Source organism: Lissotriton vulgaris, chromosome 3_1 (genome assembly GCF_964263255.1).
Source record: "Lissotriton vulgaris chromosome 3_1, aLisVul1.2, whole genome shotgun sequence".
Lineage (NCBI taxonomy): Eukaryota > Metazoa > Chordata > Amphibia > Caudata > Salamandridae > Lissotriton > Lissotriton vulgaris.
Window position 1 is genome coordinate 104,559,115 of NC_141689.1, and position 25,913 is coordinate 104,585,027.

General features: G+C 40.8%; 1 protein-coding gene across 2 annotated transcripts in view; it reads right to left on the reverse strand.

The window, feature by feature from the left end:
- LOC147726039 (CD209 antigen-like protein C) overlaps positions 1-25,913 on the reverse strand; it is a 583,514-nt gene that overhangs the window by 274,130 nt on the left and 283,471 nt on the right. The window lies entirely within an intron of this gene.

Here is a 25,913-nt window from a genome sequence, read left to right on the forward strand (position 1 = left end):
AAAACAACAATAAAAGTAACAACAACTGCAAAGAAGCAACAACAACAACGAAACATCAATAAAAGTAACAATAACAAATCAACAACCATAAAACATGGTCTCTCTTCTGAGTAAGGGCCTGAGTTTTAACCCCCACGAACAAGGAGATCCTTGTAGAGTCAAAATAGACCTCTTTAAGTTTATCAGAGGGCTTAAGCTTAAGAAACACTTCTCTTGTCTTCCAGAGAGCACTGACAACACTCAACGCACATCCCATGATAACCTTTTTAACGTACAGAGCATCAATGATGTGAAAGCAACACACTTGCTTTTGTCTTAGACTGATTTTGACGACCCACCCAACTCCTTTGAAAACCTTTTGAATGACCTTGAGATAGAGACCAACCAGACCATGCCCAGTGGCCCCAAGAATAAATCCTTATGGACTCCCTCCTTACCAGGAGGGAATTCCGTTGACACCTTTAATGATTTGGTCTTGGAGTATATCGAAAAGTATGAGAGAAAAATCAACCCTCACAAACACAGGGCATATGATAACCTAACTAGGAATGAGAGTCTGACACTCAAATCTCTGAGCATTGATTATGACATCGTTATCAGAGAAGCTGATAAGGGGGAAATGTGGTGGTCATGGACAGGGAAGACTTCCACAAAGAAATCCTCACGCAACTTGCTGACACCACTTGCTATGAACCACTTGACTACAATCCCATAGGTCCTCTTACCATCCTCATCAACAAACATCTGAATGAGTGGCATGAGCAAGGACTTCTAGAAAATGATGAACACCTGTACTTTAAAGTCACCAGACCATCCTTTCCATGTCTATACACTCTTCCAAAAATTTACAAAACAGCCCCATTTCCTCCAGGGAGGCCTATCGTCTCAGGGATGGGAGGACCTACAGAAAAACTGTCTCAATATGTTGATGTTTTCTTAAATCCCCTAGTTAAGAACCTCCCGTCTTTCACACAGGACACCAAGCACATCCTGAGTATTTTGGCAGATATACAGTGGCAACCTGGCCTCATCATGGCCACTTTGGATGTGGTGTCCTTGTACACCTCCATTAAGCCTGACCTGGGTCTAGCAGCTATCACCAAATGTCTACACAACAGACCTATTACACTATGGGAACACACAAACATGCTGCTCTCTATGGTGAATATCATTCCACAAATAATTTTTTCATCTATGATAAGCATTGGTACAGGCAAACCAAGGGTGTTGCCATGGGGTCCAAATTCTCCCCATCTTTCGCAAATCTCTACATGGGAGCCCTAGAAGCCGAATGGATATGGGGCAGCAAGGACGTCCCTTGGTCTGATTACATCATATATTGGGGAAGGTATATAGATAACTGTCTAATCATATGGTCTGGCAGTTATGAAACACTCTGTGAGTTTTGCGATCATCTCAACAGTAACAATATTGACATGAAATTCACCAGCCATATAAACACCACTTCTGTGACCTTCTTAGATATAGAACTATACGTCAAGAACAATGCTCTTCACAGCCGCCTTTTTCGTAAGGAGACCTCTTGTAATGCGGTCCTGCATGCTGGAAGCTCGCAGCCCAGCTATCAAATCAACACAATTCCTTATGGCGAGTTTGTTCGCGCAAAGAGAAATTGTAGTGAAGACAGTGAATTTGAGAACTGTATCAGAGACATGGCAGAGAGATTCACTAGGAGAGGATACAGACCTGATGTACTTCGTAAAGCTAACACAAGAATCAAGAAAGTCAATAGAGAGTCCACACTCACTAGTCGGACACATCAAGCTAACACCGATCAACCAGCAAGAATCATCATGGACTTCAATGAAACCAGCTTATGTGTCCAGAAAAGCATCAAGAAACAATGGAGTTTCCTTCTGGCACACAGATCCTTAAAGGAAGCCATAAGGACTAGACCTCAAATCATGTTTAGACGGGGGGAAACCCTGAAGAACAGGCTGAGTCCGACTGTTCCACGTGAAAAGAAGACTGACACATGGCTAAATGAAAGGTCCAAGGGTTTCTTCAAGTGTGGATGCTGCGGAATGTGCAGATGGGCTAACCATGGCATCAGAACTTTCTCAGGATTCCAGAAACAACAATACACCATCAATAGAAACATTAACTGCAGTACCAAATTCGTGGTATATGTTATTCAATGCACATGTCAAAGTCAGTATGTGGGGAGCACTATTAGGCCCCTAAAGGAACGAATTAGAGAACATATCAGAGCTATTTTCCAACAAGATGCTTGTTACCCAATGGCATTACACATGGCGACATGCCCTTCACAAGGGGCAACCAAATCATTCCAATTCTTTGGCATTGATGTCACAGAGATGAATCTCAGAGGAGGTAATCATGAACTTAGACTCAGACTCAGACAAGCAGAAGCAACTTGGATCATGCGTCTGCAAACAGTCAAGCACGGACAAAACTCTGATCATGAACTTCATTACTTTCTGGGTCCATGACCCTTATTACCTACTAACTATCATTAGTACTGCTAATTGGGTTTTCCTATGTGACATCCATGGTCTACATCTTTCGTCATCAAATTGAGTTATGTACGGACTCGCAGTAACCGTTTAACTGACATGCAACTCATGATTTTGGCCAGATTAACATTTACAAACATGGGCAATGTGATTTTTGTATTATGATCTTGGTCTTCGCCTTTATGTGATTGAACGTATGCAATTGTATACTCAATTCAACTGACCACTAATTACCATTTTTGCACTTTTCCTTGACATTCCACTCTACTTTATGGTCTCTTGTCTATTTTTCCTATTTTCGTGCACTCTGCAATTCATGTCCTTTTCTGTCCCCTTACTCAGCCCTCTCTCTCTTTTGAGTGCAACCTCCTTTTTCAGAACCGCTCCCCAGTAACATACTTTGTGCTTTCGAGTCACAGAATGGGAGATCCTCATTTTTCCCTCCTTTCTGCATTAAGCCCTTTTTTGTGTCATTGGAGTTTCACTGCGCTTCTTCCATGGTAGGTTAGCGGTCTGGTGTCCATACCACTGACTTAGTCATAAATAGTAAATGAGACTCCCCTTTTACTGTCCGCTTCCGGTAAACAGTTCGAAGATTCTCTGCATAGATCCACGCTGGCTGGAGGTAAGCGCTGTTACCACACAAGCTTTTCATATTAATTCTTCTGGTCTCAACACTTTGCGGCCCTTGATCTCATCCTTGTTTCAATCCTACAGCCCTGGCCTCATGGATACTTTTACACTGATGGCAATACCCGCCCATCTGTGCTAACTCTATTTAGGATCTCTTCATACGTTTTGGCCATTATCTGGCATCATCGCACTGACCCGACTAGGACCGGGTTGGAAGTATCACCAGTCCCCCGGTGAGTCCAATTTACCTCATTTCGAGTTCCTTATGTTTCCCCGCCCTAGCGTTACCTCTTGTATCTGGCTAATTTTTGACAAATCGCTTATTGCTTTTTCACAGATTCCGCTCCTTAATTATACGTTCTCAGGTAACTTCCTTGCCTTCAATGTATGACAGGCAGTTTTGCCCTTTCGCGCCTCCCGTATTCACAATTTCCCGTTTGTTTTGGCCTCCCCTCCTTTTAGTGTTTGTTTGCACTCGTTCCTCTCTTCTTCTCCAGTGCCACCTGACCGGCATACCTTAACTCCTTTCTAACAGTTACTCCGCAACCACAATTATTCATGGTACCTTTTTACAGTGTTTGTAATGTATAGAGTAACCACGAAAAGTACTTTGGAGATCTCCAGCATTACATTTATTATTATTATATTTTTTAGCTATGTTGCTGTCTTCTTTATGGTTTTCTCTCCTTTTTTCCACAGATCATCTAGGCATCTTAAGTGTTTGGCTCTACTAACACACGCAGTACTTGCTTTGCGAAAAATGTTGTTAGAATTGTAACGTACCTTGTGTCTAATCTAAAAAAGTATTTTGGAGACTGCTAGCATTGCATTAAATTTTTTTAGCTATGTTGCTGTTTTTCTAATTGGTTTTCTTTCCTTTTTTCCACAGAGCATCCAGGCATCCTTTAATGTTTTGGCTCTACTAACATACGTAGTACTTACCTTGCGAAGAATGTTGTTATAATTGTAATGTACCTAGTGTCTAACCTAAATTCTCGTCACGTCACTCACCCAGTCTTAGTCGTTCTCCTGTTCCATTTCAATTACACGTTCCATCCATTTATCGCAGATCCATATTTAGCAACCTTAACAATGACACGCTGTTGCGTTTTCCTTCCTTGCCCTTTCATGTGTTTTTTTCCTTGTGTTTTCTTTCTTTGGAGCTTAGTTTGTACCGACAACGCCAGTCACAGACACTTTGGTGTTTTACTTTTGTAAAGTTTGGAGTCACTCAATTTATGTCCCTTTTCAGTTTTGTCCTTTTGGGTTTCCACTCACAGGAGATGTATTTTCTACTCACCAAGCGTTTATAGCTGCCTTTTTTTGATTTTGTTGACTTTTACCTATTCTATCATTACTGTACACATCTTTTTGTATCATCCCCAGCCCTGATGAGTCACGGTTTACCACCCACTCCGTGACGAAACCTGTGTCGGCTGTGTTCATGTTCTCTGGATCTCCTCTGCAAGGAGAACCACTTTTATCTATAAAGCAAAAAGAAAAACAAACTCTTGTGAACGATCTTATTTCTTGTGACATTTATGATTACTCCTTAAAGAACTTCGTGCGTGTGCTCTAGTCCTTGTGTGTAAAAAAGTTGTGGGTGGGGTTCTCTCCCTTCACCTGTACAGGGGTTTGTGGTTTTCCCTTGTTCTAGCAGCACTGCTCCTAATTATCCATTTCTCTCTACACCCAACTGCTACTTGATGAGCGCCACATTTTTCTGAATACTCCAAAACCTTTTGCAGGACTAGCACAACAACTATAAAACACATCAATAAAAGTAACGACAACAATGAAACAACAGCGAAACAACATCAATAAAAGTAACAACAACATGCCAACCACACAACACCTACAACAAAACAACAATACCATTGCACTAGTCACAGTTGCCTTCAAATATCTGTCCAGATCTAGACATAGGTACACACATATTAGAGATAATTGCAGTTTGTGGCTCTTTCAGCCTTAATGAATTGACAAAAAGATTGTACCACATAACCCCAGTCTTAATAGAGTTTCACGTGCTCCCCCGGTGGCCAGAATAAAATTCAAAATGACCCGCCTAACACTAGAAGACGTTTGTGCTCCTGTGCCCCACTGCCTTGCAGAAAAACTGAAATTCTCAAGAGAACCCATGACCCTAAATAACAAATGTATTATATGATTAGAAAAACCCGAAATATGAAACCAACTAGGAAGTATGTTAATGCTTCTCTGCATGTGTACGAGTCCTCCTTGGCCCCCTTTATTGACTCTTTTGGCTTTTGCCTTACCTGATAGGCTGACATAAATTGTGGTGTCGCTGTTACTGGGGCCAGAAAATGGAATAGCTAAACGATTACATGATTGTATGGAAGTGGTTGGGAGATGAATGTCCGAAAATTGTCTGAAAATCAACTCAGGTAAAATGGAGGTTATCCTGTTTGGGAACGACCCCAACTTTTTGACCCCTAGCTTGTGGCCGGTTTCTATGGGTTCTCTCCTGACACCCACCAGGAAAGTAAAAACCATGGGAGTTTTATGGACGACAGACTCAATTTTGGTGACCAAGTCAATGCAATACTCTCGGCCACGTCATATGTCCTCAGAACATGCAAGAAAATACTGCAGTTTTTGTCAAAAGACATTCAGTGCACAGTGATTACATCACTTACTATGTCTAGGCTAGACTATTGTAATAGCCTATACCTGAACAATCAGGACAACTTTCTGCTCAAACTCCAACTTCTGCAGAACGCTGCTGCCAGAGTGCTTACCGGCACATCTAAAATTGCATCTGTCTACAGTGATATCTGAAGACTTTACTGGTTATCCGTCAGGAAACGAGTACAGTTTAAATCCATCTTTTTGGTACACAAAGCCCTACAAGGCTCATTTGAAGAGGCAATTCCAGTGGTATGCCCAAAAGACCACTACGCTCCCTTGGAGCTAAATTGGTGACAGTACCACGTACAAACAAAAGCTAGTGGGGGATGCAGAAGCTTTGTTGCATGCATGGCAAAAGCTTGGTATGACTTCCACTTCCATTCGAGGAGCCTCACTGACTTACTTGGATTTAGGAAGGCCTTAAAAACCTGGCTTTTTGATTGATAACTCGATCTTAAACTATACATCACTCGGAGGATTGTAGCTAGCACCAGGACACCCTAGGGTAACAGTCGTGCTTTACAAATGTCTGTAACATAGCATAACATAACATAACATACGTGTCAGATCCATGAGGAACTAACGTCCATCCGCTTAGCAGATTCTTTCCTCTCTAGTGGCATACTGTAAACAACTCAGATGCCTCCTTAGAGACACTTCTCTTACACTCCCACATGTAAAAAGTACTCCCTTATTCGTTTACTCTTGGCAGAAGGAAATCTCTATCTCAAGAGTGGCAAAGATAGGAGGAAATCCCATGAACTATCAAGATTGTTAATGTTCTCAAACTTTGCAAGGAAACCCAGCCCTGAAACAACAACACCTTGCCCTTTGAGCATGGTTACTCGTGTACAATGCGATTCCATATGCATTGTGCAGTAAAATTGCATGATTAAAAAGAGTTTATGAGTACAAAGTCAACTTCAGTGAATGACTTCCACTAATAAAGCAAGCCTTTTACTGTACAAATGTAAGTGTAAAGTGCATGCACTTTGAATCAAACTCACAAAGTTCATTTCAAGAATCAAAATATTAGAAAACTCCAAGTAGAATTTAAATTAAATAGATCCCAAATGCATAGATATGTGAAAGTACCACAGAAGCTGATGAAAAAGAAGATAGGGGACTAAACCCAAAGGCTTAATCCCCTTAGAGGAAAGGCTACTGAATTCTACACTGGGCAAAGGGGCCATATCTGCCACTTACTGTATTGAATAGCAAGTCCAAAATGTTAATCCAATGTACTAAAGGGTAAGATATATTGTTGGACTAAATGAGGTAACTTGGGAAGAAGCATTTGCCTGCTCAAGAGAGATGTCAATCAGGATGATCCTAAAATCCTCAGTACATTCACTGACGCTTGGTTGCAAAAACAATAATTGTCTCAGAAGATATAAATAATATACATAATTATACAAGATGAGGCAGAGGCAAGGCCACAGGAGAAGGAACATCATCCGGAAACAAACCAGGAGGGGCGGATGGTGGAAAAGCAGCAATGACCCCAGTGGGAGTGGAAACAAGGGTCCTAAAGAAGCGAGGAAAATGAATGTCAAGAATGTGGTAAATCTATCTTTACGTACTCTTACTGTTGTCGAACATGATGTTTTACAATATGGCCTCTCGTTCTGCCCAACCACTACTCTCTCCTATCCCCAGGAAAGAATTGACTTATTCTATTTCACAAGAAAATTACGGCTGCACAAATGGTACAAACTGAAAGTAAAAAATACTGTTTTGCCCAGGGAACCTAGTATTCCCATCCCAGTGCCTGAAACAATCAATGAGGTGGATACCATAATAGCACTTAAAGAACTAGAGTGGGATGGTGGGAGCTAGGGCCCCTTTGATGCTCAGTCATTAAGCTTTAAAGTGGATCTTAGCTGTTCAAAAAAATATATACCCAAATATGTATTTAACCCTACCTTACCCCATTGTGGCATTGATACATTTGAGACCTTGGTTATCAATGAGTTAAAGAGTTTGGCTAAAAAGAAAAGATGATCTACCAAAAGAACAACGTTTGGCGGTGAAATCATTACAATCTGACAATAATATTGTTATCCGCCAAACGGACAAAGGGGGCAACGTTGTTATACTGAATACGTGTGATTATATACAGCAAGGGTTACGGCAATTGGAGTGTCAGGATTGTTATGAACAAGTGACTAGAAATGTTGTAGAAGAGACCACTGCAATTTATTATACCATGTTAAAAGAGTGCCATTCTATAGGCATTCTTGAATGGGATGACATTTCCTTTCTTTTAAACAGCAACCCTAAAATTTCAATTCTGTACCGTTTGCCAAAATTACATAAAGATCCTGTCAAACCTCCAGGGAGACCCATTGTGTCTTCAATGGGATCCCTGTTGTAAAAAACTTCCAAATATATTGATTATTTCTTACGTCTTTATGTAGAGAGTTTACAATCATATCTCAAGGATAGCAGAGACTTTTTGAGTAAAATCAAAGATTTTGATTAGAAGGAAGGTTTCATCCTAATTACTTTGGATGTTTGTAGCCTTTACACTTCTATTAAGCATATGGATGGCATTCAAGCCTGCCGCAGGTACCTTAGCTCCCGCTCCATCTCATATCTCAAACATACGGAGATGATGTTACAGATGATGCAGTTCTGTCTTGAGAACAACTTTTTTGTATTTAATGAAACCGGGCCCGATTCACAGAACTAACTTAAGACAAAATCCTAAACTTACTACTTTTGGCATTCACAGAAGTTAGGATTTTGTCTTAAGTTTGTCTTAAGACAGACTTAAGACACAATCCTAACTTATGTCTGTCTTAAGTCTGTCTTAAGACAAATTTAAGACAAAATCCTAACTTCTGTGGAAACCAAAAGTAGTAAGTTTAGGATTTTGTCTTAAGTTAGTTCTGTGAATCGGCCCCACCATTTACAGGCAGAAGCAGAGTACTGCGATGGGCACCTGCTTTGCTCCCAGTTTTGCCAATCTCTTCATGGGGAGCTGGGAGCAGCAGGTGTCCAGATCGCAGGAATTGTATCGTAGCCATGTTAAATTATGGCTGCGATACATTGATTATTTGTTCATCATCTGGGGAGCATCGCAGGAACAGGCCAAAGAATTCATCTCTGTTTTTGAATAAAAACAAGTTAAATCTGACTTTTGAAGGCAAAATGAGCACTGACAGCATTGAATTTTTGGATCTTCACATAAAAGTTGATGATCATAAGCTTGTCTCTAAACTTTATTGGAAGACCACTGCCGGTAACACTCTGCTTAATGCAGATAGTGACCATCCTAAGACACTTATTCGCAGTATACCCTTTGAGGAGTTCCTTCGGGCTCGGAGGAACTGCAGTACAGACAGTGACTTTAACCAAGAGGGTTGCTGCATGACTGAACGGTTCTTGGAGAGGGGGCATAGTCAGCAAGTAATAAAAGAGGCATTCCTCAAAGCAAGTAAATTCACTCATGAGGAGCTATTGACACAAAGAGAAAAAATCATGAAGAGTGACCATACTGTTAGATTTGTTACCACTTACCATTCAAGCTCTTGGCATGTGCAAAAATGCCTCAATAAAAATTGGAATCCGCTAAGAACAGAACCTACGTTAGAGGATGCAATAGGTCTTGCCCCTACTATCACCTATAAAAAAGCAGACTCACTTAGAGACTTAGAGACAAGCTGAGCAACAATGAAGTTTCTAGCATTCTAGCATTAAAGGGAGCTCTACTGCTGTGCTGGGATTCTTTACATACATGTCATGTAAAGCTTGTAAATGTAGCTCCAATTGAGTGAATTATAACAGAAGGGGGGAGAGAGAGAGTCAGTGGATTCAGTCTCCCTGAATGTATACATAAACAAAGTGGAATCCACTCAAGGTGGTGGTGATCCTTAAAGTGATGGGAAAACACACAGTGTTGTTTAAATGCCCCTCACACACCAACAGGCCCCTTGGTGTCATGCTTCATCATCGGGGCCTTCGCACCCCTCTACGGGATGCGGCGTGCTACGACTCGCGAATACGCAGGAGCACTTTGAAGTGGACTATGTGTGGGGGTGTGTGTGGGATCAGAAATGTGAGTGAGGTGAGGTGAAAAAGTGAAAAGTTAAAAAATACCTGGCACGTGGGAGGAAAAAATATTTTTATTTAATCCCCGGCTGGTATTGTTAAAAGAAGTGCAGGGCGTGGTTAGATAGATACGAGTTAAGGTATCAAAAACCACAGGTATAGTGTCAACATGTTTCGGAGGTCACAGCCTCCTTCTTCAGGACAAGGGTTATGCACTTACCCTCCCCTTACTCACATGCAGAATGTAAAAGTGTTTTCAAAAATTAATAAAATTACCACAATGTGTAATATTCCTAACAGTGTTTTATAATGTTAGCGAATGCAGTTGCGCCCAATTGGCGAAAGAACTTAGAGTTCTAAAATATAAGACCTCATGAGCCTAAGCGTATATTGGGGATCCTTCCTTCCTGCTTAGAAAAGACGGTTACTGCATCAGCAATTCGCCTGCCTTCCCTCAACGCGGCTCATCGGAGCAAGATGAGGCAGAGGCAAGGCCACAGGAGAAGGAACATCATCCGGAAACAAACCAGGAGGGGCGGATGGTGGAAAAGCAGCAATGACCCCAGTGGGAGTGGAAACAAGGGTCCTAAAGAAGCGAGGAAAATGAATGTCAAGAATGTGGTAAATCTATCTTTACGTACTCTTACTGTTGTCGAACATGATGTTTTACAATATGGCCTCTCGTTCTGCCCAACCACTACTCTCTCCTATCCCCAGGAAAGAATTGACTTATTCTATTTCACAAGAAAATTACGGCTGCACAAATGGTACAAACTGAAAGTAAAAAATACTGTTTTGCCCAGGGAACCTAGTATTCCCATCCCAGTGCCTGAAACAATCAATGAGGTGGATACCATAATAGCACTTAAAGAACTAGAGTGGGATGGTGGGAGCTAGGGCCCCTTTGATGCTCAGTCATTAAGCTTTAAAGTGGATCTTAGCTGTTCAAAAAAATATATACCCAAATATGTATTTAACCCTACCTTACCCCATTGTGGCATTGATACATTTGAGACCTTGGTTATCAATGAGTTAAAGAGTTTGGCTAAAAAGAAAAGATGATCTACCAAAAGAACAACGTTTGGCGGTGAAATCATTACAATCTGACAATAATATTGTTATCCGCCAAACGGACAAAGGGGGCAACGTTGTTATACTGAATACGTGTGATTATATACAGCAAGGGTTACGGCAATTGGAGTGTCAGGATTGTTATGAACAAGTGACTAGAAATGTTGTAGAAGAGACCACTGCAATTTATTATACCATGTTAAAAGAGTGCCATTCTATAGGCATTCTTGAATGGGATGACATTTCCTTTCTTTTAAACAGCAACCCTAAAATTTCAATTCTGTACCGTTTGCCAAAATTACATAAAGATCCTGTCAAACCTCCAGGGAGACCCATTGTGTCTTCAATGGGATCCCTGTTGTAAAAAACTTCCAAATATATTGATTATTTCTTACGTCTTTATGTAGAGAGTTTACAATCATATCTCAAGGATAGCAGAGACTTTTTGAGTAAAATCAAAGATTTTGATTAGAAGGAAGGTTTCATCCTAATTACTTTGGATGTTTGTAGCCTTTACACTTCTATTAAGCATATGGATGGCATTCAAGCCTGCCGCAGGTACCTTAGCTCCCGCTCCATCTCATATCTCAAACATACGGAGATGATGTTACAGATGATGCAGTTCTGTCTTGAGAACAACTTTTTTGTATTTAATGAAACCGGGCCCGATTCACAGAACTAACTTAAGACAAAATCCTAAACTTACTACTTTTGGCATTCACAGAAGTTAGGATTTTGTCTTAAGTTTGTCTTAAGACAGACTTAAGACACAATCCTAACTTATGTCTGTCTTAAGTCTGTCTTAAGACAAATTTAAGACAAAATCCTAACTTCTGTGGAAACCAAAAGTAGTAAGTTTAGGATTTTGTCTTAAGTTAGTTCTGTGAATCGGCCCCACCATTTACAGGCAGAAGCAGAGTACTGCGATGGGCACCTGCTTTGCTCCCAGTTTTGCCAATCTCTTCATGGGGAGCTGGGAGCAGCAGGTGTCCAGATCGCAGGAATTGTATCGTAGCCATGTTAAATTATGGCTGCGATACATTGATTATTTGTTCATCATCTGGGGAGCATCGCAGGAACAGGCCAAAGAATTCATCTCTGTTTTTGAATAAAAACAAGTTAAATCTGACTTTTGAAGGCAAAATGAGCACTGACAGCATTGAATTTTTGGATCTTCACATAAAAGTTGATGATCATAAGCTTGTCTCTAAACTTTATTGGAAGACCACTGCCGGTAACACTCTGCTTAATGCAGATAGTGACCATCCTAAGACACTTATTCGCAGTATACCCTTTGAGGAGTTCCTTCGGGCTCTGAGGAACTGCAGTACAGACAGTGACTTTAACCAAGAGACTTTAACTCATCGGAGCCGCGTTGAGGGAAGGCAGGCGAATTGCTGATGCAGTAACCGTCTTTTCTAAGCAGGAAGGAAGGATCCCCAATATACGCTTAGGCTCATGAGGTCTTATATTTTAGAACTCTAAGTTCTTTCGCCAATTGGGCGCAACTGCATTCGCTAACATTATAAAACACTGTTAGGAATATTACACATTGTGGTAATTTTATTAATTTTTGAAAACACTTTTACATTCTGCATGTGAGTAAGGGGAGGGTAAGTGCATAACCCTTGTCCTGAAGAAGGAGGCTGTGACCTCCGAAACATGTTGACACTATACCTGTGGTTTTTGATACCTTAACTCGTATCTATCTAACCACGCCCTGCACTTCTTTTAACAATACCAGCCGGGGATTAAATAAAAATATTTTTTCCTCCCACGTGCCAGGTATTTTTTAACTTTTCACTTTTTCACCTCACCTCACTCACATTACTGATCCCACACACACCCCCACACATAGTCCACTTCAAAGTGCTCCTGCGTATTCGCGAGTCGTAGCACGCCGCATCCCGTAGAGGGGTGCGAAGGCCCCGATGATGAAGCATGACACCAAGGGGCCTGTTGGTGTGTGAGGGGCATTTAAACAACACTGTATGCTCCAATTGAGTGTCCATTACCCTGTGAGTGACACAGTGAGAGCAATAGGGAAACATCTGACCTGCTTATCGGATCACTGTGTCTATGTGTTAATTTGCCCTTGTGCTAAAAAATATGTAGGCAGCACTATGTTCCAAGCCAAAAAACATATTTTGGAACACATGAAGGCTATTCAAAATAAAGACAAATCATCCCCCGTGGCAAGACATTTCGAAGAAGTTCATAAAAGTAATCTCAATCTATTGCGATTCTATGTCATTGATAGAGTCACCAGTATGAACAGGGGAGGAAACAGGAACCGTAAATAGCGACAGCTTAAGTCCAGGTACATTCTAGAGTTGGACACTACGATCCCAGAGGGATTGAATTCTGAAGAAGAATTTTCCTGGCACTTAGGTGACTAGATTTACTTCCTTGGTTTCGATTGCTGATTGTGGAAAATATGGTTATGTTCTAGTTGTTAGTTGATGCTGGTTCTGTGCTGTATGTCTTATAGTAAATTTCAGCAGTACTATCAGCATATATGCAATGGTCTCCGAGTGGTCTCCTGTGTTATAACTCAGTACTATTTTAACACTGATCTATACTACCTTTTTGTTCCTGGTTTATTTATTTATTATTTATTTATATTCTTGTATATCGCTGGAATTCAACCCCCGAAAGGGTATCTCCGCGCTTACGCTTACCAAGGAGCCAGGACCTAGTTCTGAACTGTGAAAGGATGGGGGAAGAATCCTAACAGGCGACGAATAAAAAAGTTTTCAGGGACTTCTTGAAGGATTGCACATTGGTAGTATTTTTGAGAGCAGGGGGCAGTGAGTTCCATAGGATGGGGCCTTTGTAGGACAGGGCTCGCCCTCCCTGCCTAGCTTTTTTTATCCTTGGGACCTGGAGTTGTTGCTGACTGCTGGAGCGGAGGGTACGACTGGGTTTGTAGGGTTTGAATATTTCTTTTAACTATTTAGGTCCATTGCCAAACAGACATCTGTGAATAGTGCAGCAGATTTTAAATTTTACACGCTGTCTAATTGGCAACCAGTGGAGTTTTGTCAAGAGGGGGAGTGAGGCAGACCTTGGCTGGGCGTTGAGAACTAGTCTCGCAGCAGTGTTCTGGACCACCTGTAGTCTCTTTCGTTGTTCCTCCTTTGCCGAGATAAGCAGGCCATTACAATAGTCCAGTCTACTTATAACCAAGGCCTGGACGAGAGTCTTCCTATAAGAATCTGATAGGAATGGGAAGACTCGTCGTAGCAGTCCAATGACCCGGAAGCAGGAACCTGCTACTTGATTTGTGTGCTCTTTAAACAGAAGTGTTTTGTCTAGACGCACACCAAGATTTTTAACAATGGTTCACAGTAGGCCTACTGATTGCCATTGTTAATCTAATTGCCCACCTGTTGTTGTTTTTTTCTGTACAGGTGATGTCATGTTCTGAATAGATTTTGCTATGCAAGAGAAGAAGATGGACTGTCTGCCCACTGGGGCCAGTATTGACTTTTCTCACAGTAACATATGCAGGTCATCTGTTTACTTTATTATGAGTGTCCATGCTAATATATGTGAGAGACCTCCAGGTTTACACAGCAGAGTCATGCCTAGAGTTGTGATGAATTGCTATTATTGATTGACCCACTTGGGAGTTTTCATATTGTTTGCTGACATCAAGTTCGGTCCTTCACTTCCCTATATGTATTACAATTTTGTTATATCATCATGGTCAGCTGTCTCTTTATATTGTGGATGCAGGTAACACGGTCATGGGGGCTTATGACTTAGTTGTATTTAAAATTTACTGCAAATGTGGTTTCATTGTCATCTCTTTAAGCAGAGCGTTATTTAGCGTTTCTCAGCTTAACATTGATATACAGATCGCCAGGGTGGAGACCCATGTACAATATATGAGTGTGTTAATAGTCACAGTGTTTTGATACCCTTAATAATTTTTACGTTTCGCTGTTTTGCCACATTGTTTATTAGAAATTTGATGTTGTTTATTAGGAAACTTATTGCGACCACTACAAGATGGCCGACATGATCTGGGAATGGCAGTCCACTCCTAGTTTCATAAGGTCCCGTTTTCACGTTCATTGTATATATGCACGCTATATTTCACAATTCAGTTTCCCGTGAGCAAGGCGGTTTCCGCCGAAACGCGTAGGGTATTATTTCTTGGCCCATATGCTGATGGAATACATCCTTTTTTTCAACTGAATCCTGATTGGCGTTATTTATTTGGAAAGAGTGCACTCGCGCATTTTTTTGTGTTTGGTGAGCGAGTATATATATATTGAATGGCATTGACTTGAGCTACCATCAGCTGTAAGAACATATAGTGATTATCTTGCATTATGCAGGAACTTTCAAATCAGTATTGATTGGGCTGTATTTATTATCAAAATCTTTTTAATGGCACTTTTGGAATTTTAATCAAAAATGGGATTTTTAACAAGAGTGAACCTTGGATTTTAAAATATTTAATTACTATTTGCTCCATGGATTTTATTATTCATGTATCACTATGCTACTCTGGTAACTACTTATGTTTGTAATATGTTCTTTATGTCTATGCATTTGTTGCACTGAATGTGACCATTTCCAATGCACTAGCACTTTAAATAGTCGTCCTGATCACTCGCAACATGTCATGTGATCAAGCTTCGCAGGGAAGCGAAACGCGTTATGGCGGACATGCTGGGCACAATAAAGGCTCTTTAAGTTTGCATCAGAAACCTTGGGTCTGCTCTCCGTCATTATGCTGTGCGGGAAAGCAGTTGGTGGTGACGACTTATCTGATAGGTATACAACCTTTACAACGCAACTTTTACAACGACCTACCATTACAACGCAACTTTTACCACGCAAACTATTACAACGCATTGCTCTGGGGGGCGCTCTAGGATAGGGAATAGGTTAATTTACTATCCAATAACCTTCCCTATTATCCACGGGGACTGGAGTTGGAATAGTAAATTAAACTATTCACTATCCAGCGCCTAAAAGCATTATGCGTTGTAATGGTATGCGTGGTAAAAACCGCGTTGTAAAGGTAGGCGTTGTAAAAGTATGCGTTGTAACGTCATACATCCATCTGATATTGTGGTACCGAGGTGCTTCAGTGGTACGAGCAGAACCCCTCCCCGAGTGCAGGCGACGCGGCAGGAAGCAGCTGATTCTGGTAACCCGGAAACAGAAGTTACAAAACTCCAGCGAGGAGCAAGGCGCAAGAGCCCCTAGGCGCCGCCGATTTGTAGTGTAGTTACTATATTCCCAATAGGCTCTCGGCATAGGAATAGCATAAACAGCAGTGTAGACATAGGACTGAGGTCTCTAGGTCTATACTGACTATGTTAGACTTAAATAATTTTGCCAGCTAGCTCAGAGGTCACTAGAAACTTTCTCAAAAGAATATGGAGGAGTTAACTTCCCTGATTTAGACAAGAAGTGACTAGCTTCTGACAACCATAGAACATGATAACTTAGCTCCCCCAGAATAAGGAGTGGATCTCCAGAGTCGTGTGAAAACAATAGACAGTTATTTCACTCAGTCAATTGTGCATGCTTAGTTCCACCAGAGGGCAGAGAAATAGAGAGACGGGCGTTTTCAATAAAAAGGTGTTATTTTATTGAGCAGTCTTCTTTCTCGTGCAAGAGAAGTGAATTGCTATGATTGCAATACTTATCATGAAGTAAAGTGCGTACAGTAAAAGGAGTTACTGGGAGATCCCGTCCTGAGAAACAAGATACAAGACCTCCTTCATTCTATAACCAAGGTACGGTGCTGACTAAACCCTTAAAGAGAATTCTTGAATCAGATTCTTGGCAAAACCAACTTAACTTAAACTGCTACTTACTTACTCCTTCCCACGTATTAGGCTTAGGTCAGGTACACCGGGGTAGGGGTTTTTTAGAAGCACCAGTTGAGTATGTTAGTCAATGTATATATGTATGTATATATTTTATCCATTTTAAAGTATCTCATGGCTAAGAAACCATATCAATGCTTTTACAGTATTATTTCAATATACTCCTTTTACTGTACGCACTTTACTTTACATTAAGTATTGCAATTGTGGCAATTAATTTCTCATGCATGAGAAGGAAGACTGCTCAATAAATTATACCTTTTATTGAAAATGCCCGTCTCTCTCTTCTCTGCACTCTGGTGAAACTAAGAACGCACAATTGACTGAGTGAAATAGCTGTCTATTGTTTTCACACGACTCTAGAGATATACTCTTATTCTGAGGGAGCAAAGTTGTCATGTTATATGGTTGTCGGAAGCTAATCCCTTCTTGTCTATCCTGGGAGGTTAAACTCCTCCTCGTTTATTCGAGAAAGTTTCTAGTGACCTCTGAGCTAGCTGGCAAACCTTAAGTCTAATATAGTCAGTAGAGACCTAGTCAACCTCAGTCCTACGTCTACACTGCTGAATATATTATTTCAATGCGCAGAGCCTATTGGGAATATAGGAACTACACTACATGGAGCCCAACGTTTGGTAAGGCGAAAAAACTAACGCAAGACGTTAGAGTAACTCAGTCGTGCTTTTTCATACAGACCCTTTTTTCCCATGAATACTCCAAAAGACGTCTGGAGTGGGTAAGAGGTTAAAATCCGCCGGAACTTAGTAGGAAGAGATTCCTATGCAGAGTTTTGGTTTAGTCAACGTTGAAGGATGCAGTGTTCCAAAATATTGTGCACCTAATCTTTGTCTCCTTGAAACTAAATCTGCAACCGAAAACTTTCAGTCAGTAAAATGACAGAAAGTGATGAGGAAAGGGAGCGAGTAAAACTAGCAGCCCAACTCTTAGAGGAAGACACAAGTCTTCATGAAACCGAACCGAATGCAATAGTCATTCCGGTCAATCTAAGAAGAACTATAACTCTAAAACATATAGAAAATGGCCTGACACCGCGAGGTGGTACAGTCATATTCGTGATAGAGGCACACGAATATCGGCAGACAGAGGTATTCTATTCATGGATACAATTTCCAGCCGCACACGCTACAACAAAAGATTTCCACTATTACAAAATAGAGGAACCTCCGGATGAATACACTCTTTTTGAGGAGATTGAAATCCCATTAAAATACCAAGAGCACCTGCTCTGGTTTAAAGGCGCCCTAAAACATAATAATCACATCACCAGGCTCGGTCCACTAGATAGACCAGGAGCAACGGGGCCGGTCCTATGCAACTATGCAACACACTCAGACTACGAAATAATGTCAAGCGAACAACTCCTATTTAAACTAAAAGAATTAACAAAGACATATAGAGAATTAGTTCAAATGGCTTGGGATGATATAAAGAACCTCCAAAAACTGAAGGAAACAGATATAACAGACCAACCAATTGAACTTGCCAGAATCATAGAAAAATCTTATGAAGAACTAGGTAGAGATATTTTGGGTGGGAAACCGGTAAAACCCCAACTAACTGAAAATCCTGAAAAGATATTTATTAAAAATAATCTAAACACTCCATAAAAGAGCTGGGATGGAAATAAACAATCCACTCCCAAAGAGAAAAGATTACAGTCCAGAGGAAGGTCTCCTCGATGGAGAGAAAGATCTCCGGACCGAGAAGACAAGTCTCCCCAAAGGGAGCCCTCTGAAAAAAGATACAACCTTAGAGATAGGGATAAAATAAGAAAACCTGACAGATATCAAGATACTGATACACGTCCCTCTAGATCCTTCTCACACAATCTTTCTCGATCTTCCTCGCAGAAATCAGAAAGAAGAGGACGGTCAGAACACAGAGAAGAGCACGTCAAGTCCAAAGACAAGGAACCTGCTCATCAAAGTAAAAAATTACAAATTCCAAGAAAGAAGGTAGCCAGTATTAAAATAATCAAACATGCCGAGGATACTGAGGACACAGCTGAAAAACGGAGAGTGGGCCCAGACAATGCTAGACAGCGTAGCAGAAGTGACAATAGCTCGCAACATCCTGATGAATCATCTGGAGACAGTGGACACGAATGAATACATTCAGGTGGAAACTGCAGATACCGGAGTTAGCAAACCGCATAAAATATACGAAATAACATTGCGTATAGAGGGAGATAAGACTAGGAAGGTAAGGGGTCTGTTTTGGGATAACCTCTCAAAAGGCTATGACATCCTATTAGCTGAGAAAGACTGGCCACCAGAGGTTGTCAGGGAGTGTCCTCATTGCGAAGAAATGATTATGCCTGCCTTCTCAAATCATATTCCAATTCATAGAAAATACACATATGCAAGAAAATGGGCAGTAGCCCAAGCTCCTGCATTATATAAGAATCATGTAGGATGGGATGAGGACTCCCCTCCTCACAAAATCCAGTTAAAATGCCAACCAACTGCACAAAGACAGTACCCAATTAAGCAAGAAGCTAAAAGACAAGTCAGGGAGATCTTAGATCAACTTGATTACCAAGGGGTGATCGAAACATGCACCTCTCAAATGAACAATCCTTTGTTTCCTGTCTCCAAACCAGATGACTCATATCGTCTAGTCTTGGACTACAGACACCTTAACTCATGTTGCAAAACGTTTGCAGTACAAAACTCACACAGTGCAGCACTAATGAATAACATCATTCGCAAAAAATACAAAACAACATTAGACATCTCTAATGGATTCTTTTGTCAAAATATTGCACCTGAAAGCAGGTATTTAACCACTTTCTCAATAATGGGGTCACAGAAAAATTTCTGTCGACTCCCGCAGGGATTCAAGAATAGCCCAGGATTATTCTCAGCAAGGGTAACAGAGTTACTACAAATATATGATGATGAGGCATTATCTTATGTCGATGACATCTATCTCACAGATGATGACCTGGATACTCACTTGAAAAGAGTAAACACCATAATACTTGGGTTTGCAGCTGAGGGTTACAAATTCAACTTTAAAAAGTCACGAATTGCCCATTTAACAGTCCTATTTTTAGGATATGAAATATCAAGTGGAGGCAAAAGCCTAGCAGACAACTTCTTAGAGAAGTGCGCTATACTCCAAACACCAAAAACGCTGAAGAACTTGCAATCAATACTAGGTTTCCTGAATTTCGGAAGAACTTACATTCTAAATTATGCAGAGAGGGTTAAACCTCTCTATGAATTAATAAAACCTGATTTTAAACCAATCAATTGGACTCAGAAACACACAGAAATTTTGAGATCATTGCAAACAGACATGTTAGCTAAAACGAAATTACAAACTCGCGACAACACACGCAACCTTGTAATCCGAGTCATCCCAGGAAGATGCGGATTCACGTACCTAACCTCTAATGTGGGAGAAACAGTACCAATAGCTTACAAATCACATTTGTACACAGAAGCTGAAAAAACATTCAGTCTCACAGAAAATATTATAAATGCGGTTCAAACTGCCGTAGCAAAAGTAAGAGCCCAAGCCCAAGGCAAAAGAATAACTGTTTTGACAGCAGAATCAGCCCTTGAGGCGTTATTAAGCCCAGTTAATCTAAAAACAGTGGCATTAGATCCAAAATGGATACAGTGGGAAAATTCTCTTGCTACAGAAGACGTGAAATACTATTTTGACCCGAACATGAAAAAACTGAAAGATTTGAAATTTGAAGAAGAATATCCTCTGCCAATCGAAATTCTGCCTCTTCAACCGTACTCTTGTATAATCTATATGGACAGATTTACACAACATTACGATGTGGATAATAAATCCTACCATGCAGCATGCGCGATTGTTAATGGTCGCTGGCGCTGTGGTAAATTCAGACCAAAAATAACAAAAACTGAATCATTAAGAAATTGTTCCGCTCAGCGAGCTGAAATCAGATCTTTAAAGATGGCGCTTGAAAATGCCGATCGTGAATTCCCGACACTAATAGTGTGCGATTCACATTTTTGCTTCAAATCTTACAATAATGACTTGCAGAACTCGGTTCAAAACGATTAAAAAGATGACACAGGTGCCACAATAAAGCATAAAAAGCTTTGGGAACAGGTGGTTCTTTTGCAGAAAGAACTACGAAAGACTCACGTGATACATAGACTGAGTCATCAACGTGATGGCGTTCACGTTGCAGGGAATTCATTGGCTAATACAGCCACAGCGGAAGCAACTCAACCGGCTTCGGTAGCCACAAAAAAGCGTTCAGAAAAATACATAGACGGGGAAACCATGCTGGCGGTAAAAACGTCTTCAAAAGACGACTGTGCAGCACTACCCGTGAACTATCCACTCAATTATACATACATAATTGATGCAAACTCCGTTACTTTTGCTCAAATCCCTGGAGTGGGGGATAGACTAATTCCAAACATGAACAGGAGAATCTTTTTAATAGCGGATGCACACATGGGATTGGGTCTAAGGCACCAAGAGATTAAGGAATCTCTGAAAGAATTACAATCAGAATACTGGTGGCCAGGGATGAGCATGCAACATTACAAATTTGCAAAGAACTGTCCAAACTGCAACAGAGATCGCAGTAGCGAACCGACCGGAGTATTGCCATGGCCCTTCTTGTAGTCAGCATAAGGCTAACTATACGTAAATTCCATCGTCGCATTAATTTCCTTTTAAGACTAGATTCACTTAAAAATACACACCGCAGCGCTCGCCTGACGCCAGAACTGTTATAAAAGATTTGCGAGTCTTTATCGGCACATACGCAATTGGCATGCTACATTCTGACCAGGGTCCTGCTTTCAGCTCTCAAGCTTATATGGAGGCCATGACCAGCATGGGCATTGCATTGCGGTACTCTTGTCCCTTCCATCCTGAGGGAAATGGGATTGTAGAAAGAAAAAACTGAGACATAAAGCAATCTATAACGGAGAGGGTATTAGGTTCGGGTGATGGGTGGGTCCAACATTTAACAAGTGTCCAACGTAGTTTTAATAATCTGCCAAGAAATTCTCTAAAAGGTTTCAGCCCGTACGAACTATTGTTCGGAACTAGAATGTATATTCAGGATTTAGATAGTCAGACTTCAGTAGTAGAAGATAAGAAAAAATGCTTTGACATCAAAGATCGTATGGCTGTTTTACAGGACTTAAACGAAACAAGAAAAGCCCTGAGCAACATAAAGTTAAAACAGCAGCCAACAGCCACTGAAGATAAACCACTGTCCCAGCAAGGCCTGTCTGGATTCCAAAGATCGGGGATCTGGTCAGAGAGAAGATCGCGGTGAAGAAGGAATTTGGGCCTTCTTACAGAAAAACAGTACCTGTCTTAGCCATCAGCGGAACAAGATCAGTCGTACTACAGCCCCTTGCTGGTAAAAAGGAGAACCGAGTTGTATCCATCGACCTGGTAAAACCTCAATCATGTGGCCAATAATAAGTAGTAGGCCCAGTGGACTCCCAAGAAATAGCAGAATACCAAAATTTGCTACAATCCAAGAGGTTCAAACTGAGAGACTAATCACATTTGATAAACCTGCAGTGAATAAAAAAGGACTATGCAACAATGCCATGGAACTTTTGCCTCTTGAAACCCAAATTGCAACAGTTCGTCAAGAAACACCAGTCTACAACGATGTAGCCTCAGACTATGCTAATGAAAGAAAAAATGAAAAAGCAAAAGAAAATTCGGAAGCAATTCCAACAATTGACAGAACTGCATCAGGCTACTTCATCAATTTCGATAACTTTTCTGAAGATCCAAGCGAACCTGAAGAAACGCCAACAAACAAAAATTTTCAAAGGTAAAGTAACTGAACTCTTTCACCAACTCAAAGAAACCTATCTGATTTCTCCATGGATTGAATTTTGGATTGTGTTAGGTGTACTTTTCTTCCTGCTTTGGCTCATCATGGTACTTTGTTTGGGAAAATTCATTGAGGGAAAATACAGTACAATGGACACAGCAAGTCAGAACACCAACTTGGTCCTAAAACCACACAAGTCATCTCACATCGAGAAAAGAGAACTATCATCAGTGAATGTCACAGCCATTCCAATACCCGGTGGGGTAGCTTGGGACAAAACGGATTACAAAATCTATTGCCCGGTTGAACTCTTGAAATATCCACATCAGTTCAAGGTTTCATTAAGTGTCTTTGTAAAACCAAGTACATTCTCTGATGTTTGGGACTTTGAAAGCATAAATAATATGATGTCAGATTTAGTAATGTCAGCAAAATTTACAGAACATGATTATTTACAGGGTTCATCGAACTATGAACAAATGTACTGCTATAACCATTTTGCACATCACTATTTGCATAAATCTGCTCAACCTAGAAATGTTTTTAAGTATAATCAATGGGAACATTGTGCAACTCCACCTAAAAGCAGTTCAAAAACATTTTATGAGAAATTCCCATACTTCTCAGGGTTTAACACAAGTGATGCAGAAACATTTTATTTTAAACTGTTAAATAAGAAAGGGATAAAAACTATGTTGACAAATACTAAATTGATTTATTCTGAAACATTTTATGAAAAAATGATTACATTTGGTTTTGATTTCTGGAAAAACAACATTGAAACAAAAACCATCTGGGGTACAAAAAAATGGCAGGTCCAAGGTTTAGAAGCATTATTTCGAGCCTGCATGATCCCAGAACAAATAATATTCTTGAATGACACCATTCAACAGACTACTTGTCTTGGCCTAGCTAAGATTAAAGACTTAAACAAACCGTCTATTCCAAAACCAATACCTGATAGTAATACCACTACAGATGTTGAGATAGACGTATCCCATATTTTACACCAAAACAGAACACATCCTGATTGGAAAAAGTGGTTGATCTGGCCAACAAACACAAATAACTGTCAAGATAGATTCCTGAACAAAATACAGGAGTTTAAAATGACCAGACCAGACGCTAGATACTCCCAGAGACAACATACAGGGATAGTAACAACATACAGTGTAGGGAAACTATGCCTTGAATGGCTACAGACATCCACACTGGCTGAAATTAAGCAACACTTGACTTTACTTAAAGACGGTGCTGACTTGCGTGATTTCATCATGGGACCACGCAAACAGCGTCAAAAACGTTTCATAGCGGCCAATATATACGCGGCGTACAACGAAGCATGGAAAGTAATGCAAATTGAAACAGCTGAAAAAATACGAGAAATTGATCGTATTATTTGGAAAAATCACTTTCTGTTGTGGACAATGGGTTAATGACTCTGTCCTCCAGAATATATTCACTGGACAGTATTGTATCATCTAATATAATAGATCAGGACTTACTAATGTTACAACACGGTCAGTCCCAATTACGTTTTATTGTACAGCTAGGCTGGACGTTGCAAAATCTGCGTTCAGGTTATGTGCCATGGCGTTTGATAAACACAACGTCATTATTCTCTATCTTTAACCTTAATGATAAACAAATTAGTTTGACACAGAAAGGAGCAGACTATACGATCCTGAGCATTGAAAAACTTGAGAGATTACCATTGACAATGTCACAAAGACCTGTCATTGAATGGATAATACCCAGATTAATAACAATTCCGATAACAACTTTCCAATTTAAATACTGCCAAGAGTATATACCAGCGGGCCAGTATGAAAGGTTGGGTAAAGGGTACATTAAGTCATCATGGAAATTGCCTTACACACACACATGTTATAGTGAAAGGAAACAGAATGTATTTCTTAGTGGTAACAATTGTAAACATTCACTAAGCGGTATACTTCTGTGCCAAGGTATTAATCTGCATGGGGCCTGTGAGGGGACTTCAAATAACCTTTCAAGTCACCAGCACGGCACACCTGCAACACAAATAGAGCCATTCTTTAGACGGCTTTCTAACAGGAGTTACATTCTAATAGTGGACCACAGCTGTTGTGGCATGGTGCCAGGAAAAGCCTATCTCGTAGGTGTTAGTTCCATGGTCACTTGCTGTATGCAAGTATTGTATCCAAACAGCGCTCCAGATACAGAGGCGACGATTTGACCTTCTTTGAATATCTCTTCTATTCGAATTGATACTTTAAGCAGAATGAAGTCTTTTCTTTTACAGACATCCGTGCCTTTAACGCCATCTAAAGAAACGTATGATCTTCTAGTTGCAAGGACAGTGGCAGAGATGCATACTCTTTTATCAACAAATTGCCATGTTATGTTATAAATGTTATAAAACTCTTCTATAGCGCGCGGCTACGCATACGAGTGTCCCGGCGCTTTGGCAAAGAGGAAAAAAAATCAGTACATAACACAGTGCTCAACGCAGGTGGCAAAGATATTACTGGGTGAAAAGCCACGTCTTCAGCTCATTTCGAAAGGCGAGCAGGTTGCACAATGATCGCACAGCAGTTGGAAGCTTGTTCCAACAGCAAGGGGTCAGATAACGAAAAGAGCGGCCTCCCGTACGGGCTCGTTTAATTGTAGGGACGATGGCTTTTGCTAGTTGTGCAGACCTCAGAGTTCTCCTTGGAACATAGAAAGCCATCCGTTTCCGGAGATACTTAGGGCTGATGTGATGCAGGGCTTTAAAGGCCAGAGTCAACACTTTAAATGTGACTCTCTTGGCAATAGGGAGCCAATGCAATTTCTCCAACAGCTCTGACGCATGTGCCCTTCACGGCAGTCCAAAAATAGCTCTAGCAGCCGAGTTTTGCACGACCTGTAGGCGGGCCAGGAGATATTTAGGGAGGCCTAGGTAGAGGGCATTAGCATAGTCAAGCCTCGAGCCTATCAAGGCTTGAACTATGATTTTTTTATGTTGAAGAGATATTAGGGGGAGAAATTTCCGCATCATCTTCAACATGCCAAAGCATTTTCCTGTCAGTCCTATGACTTGAGGTCTAAAAGAAAGATCTGTATCACAGAGAATGCCCAGATTTTTAGCTTTTAATGAGGTTTCTCTAGGCGGTACCATATCCTGTGGCCACCAGGACCTCCACTCAGGATTTGGTGGGCCTCCAAAGAAAAGCAACTCTGACTTATCAGAGTTGCATTTCAGGCCATGTCTCTGAAACTACTCAAATACGGCTTCCAGGCACTCCCCAATCTGCTTGCAATCAAAATCCTCTCCCTTGTTGCATGTGAAAAGAA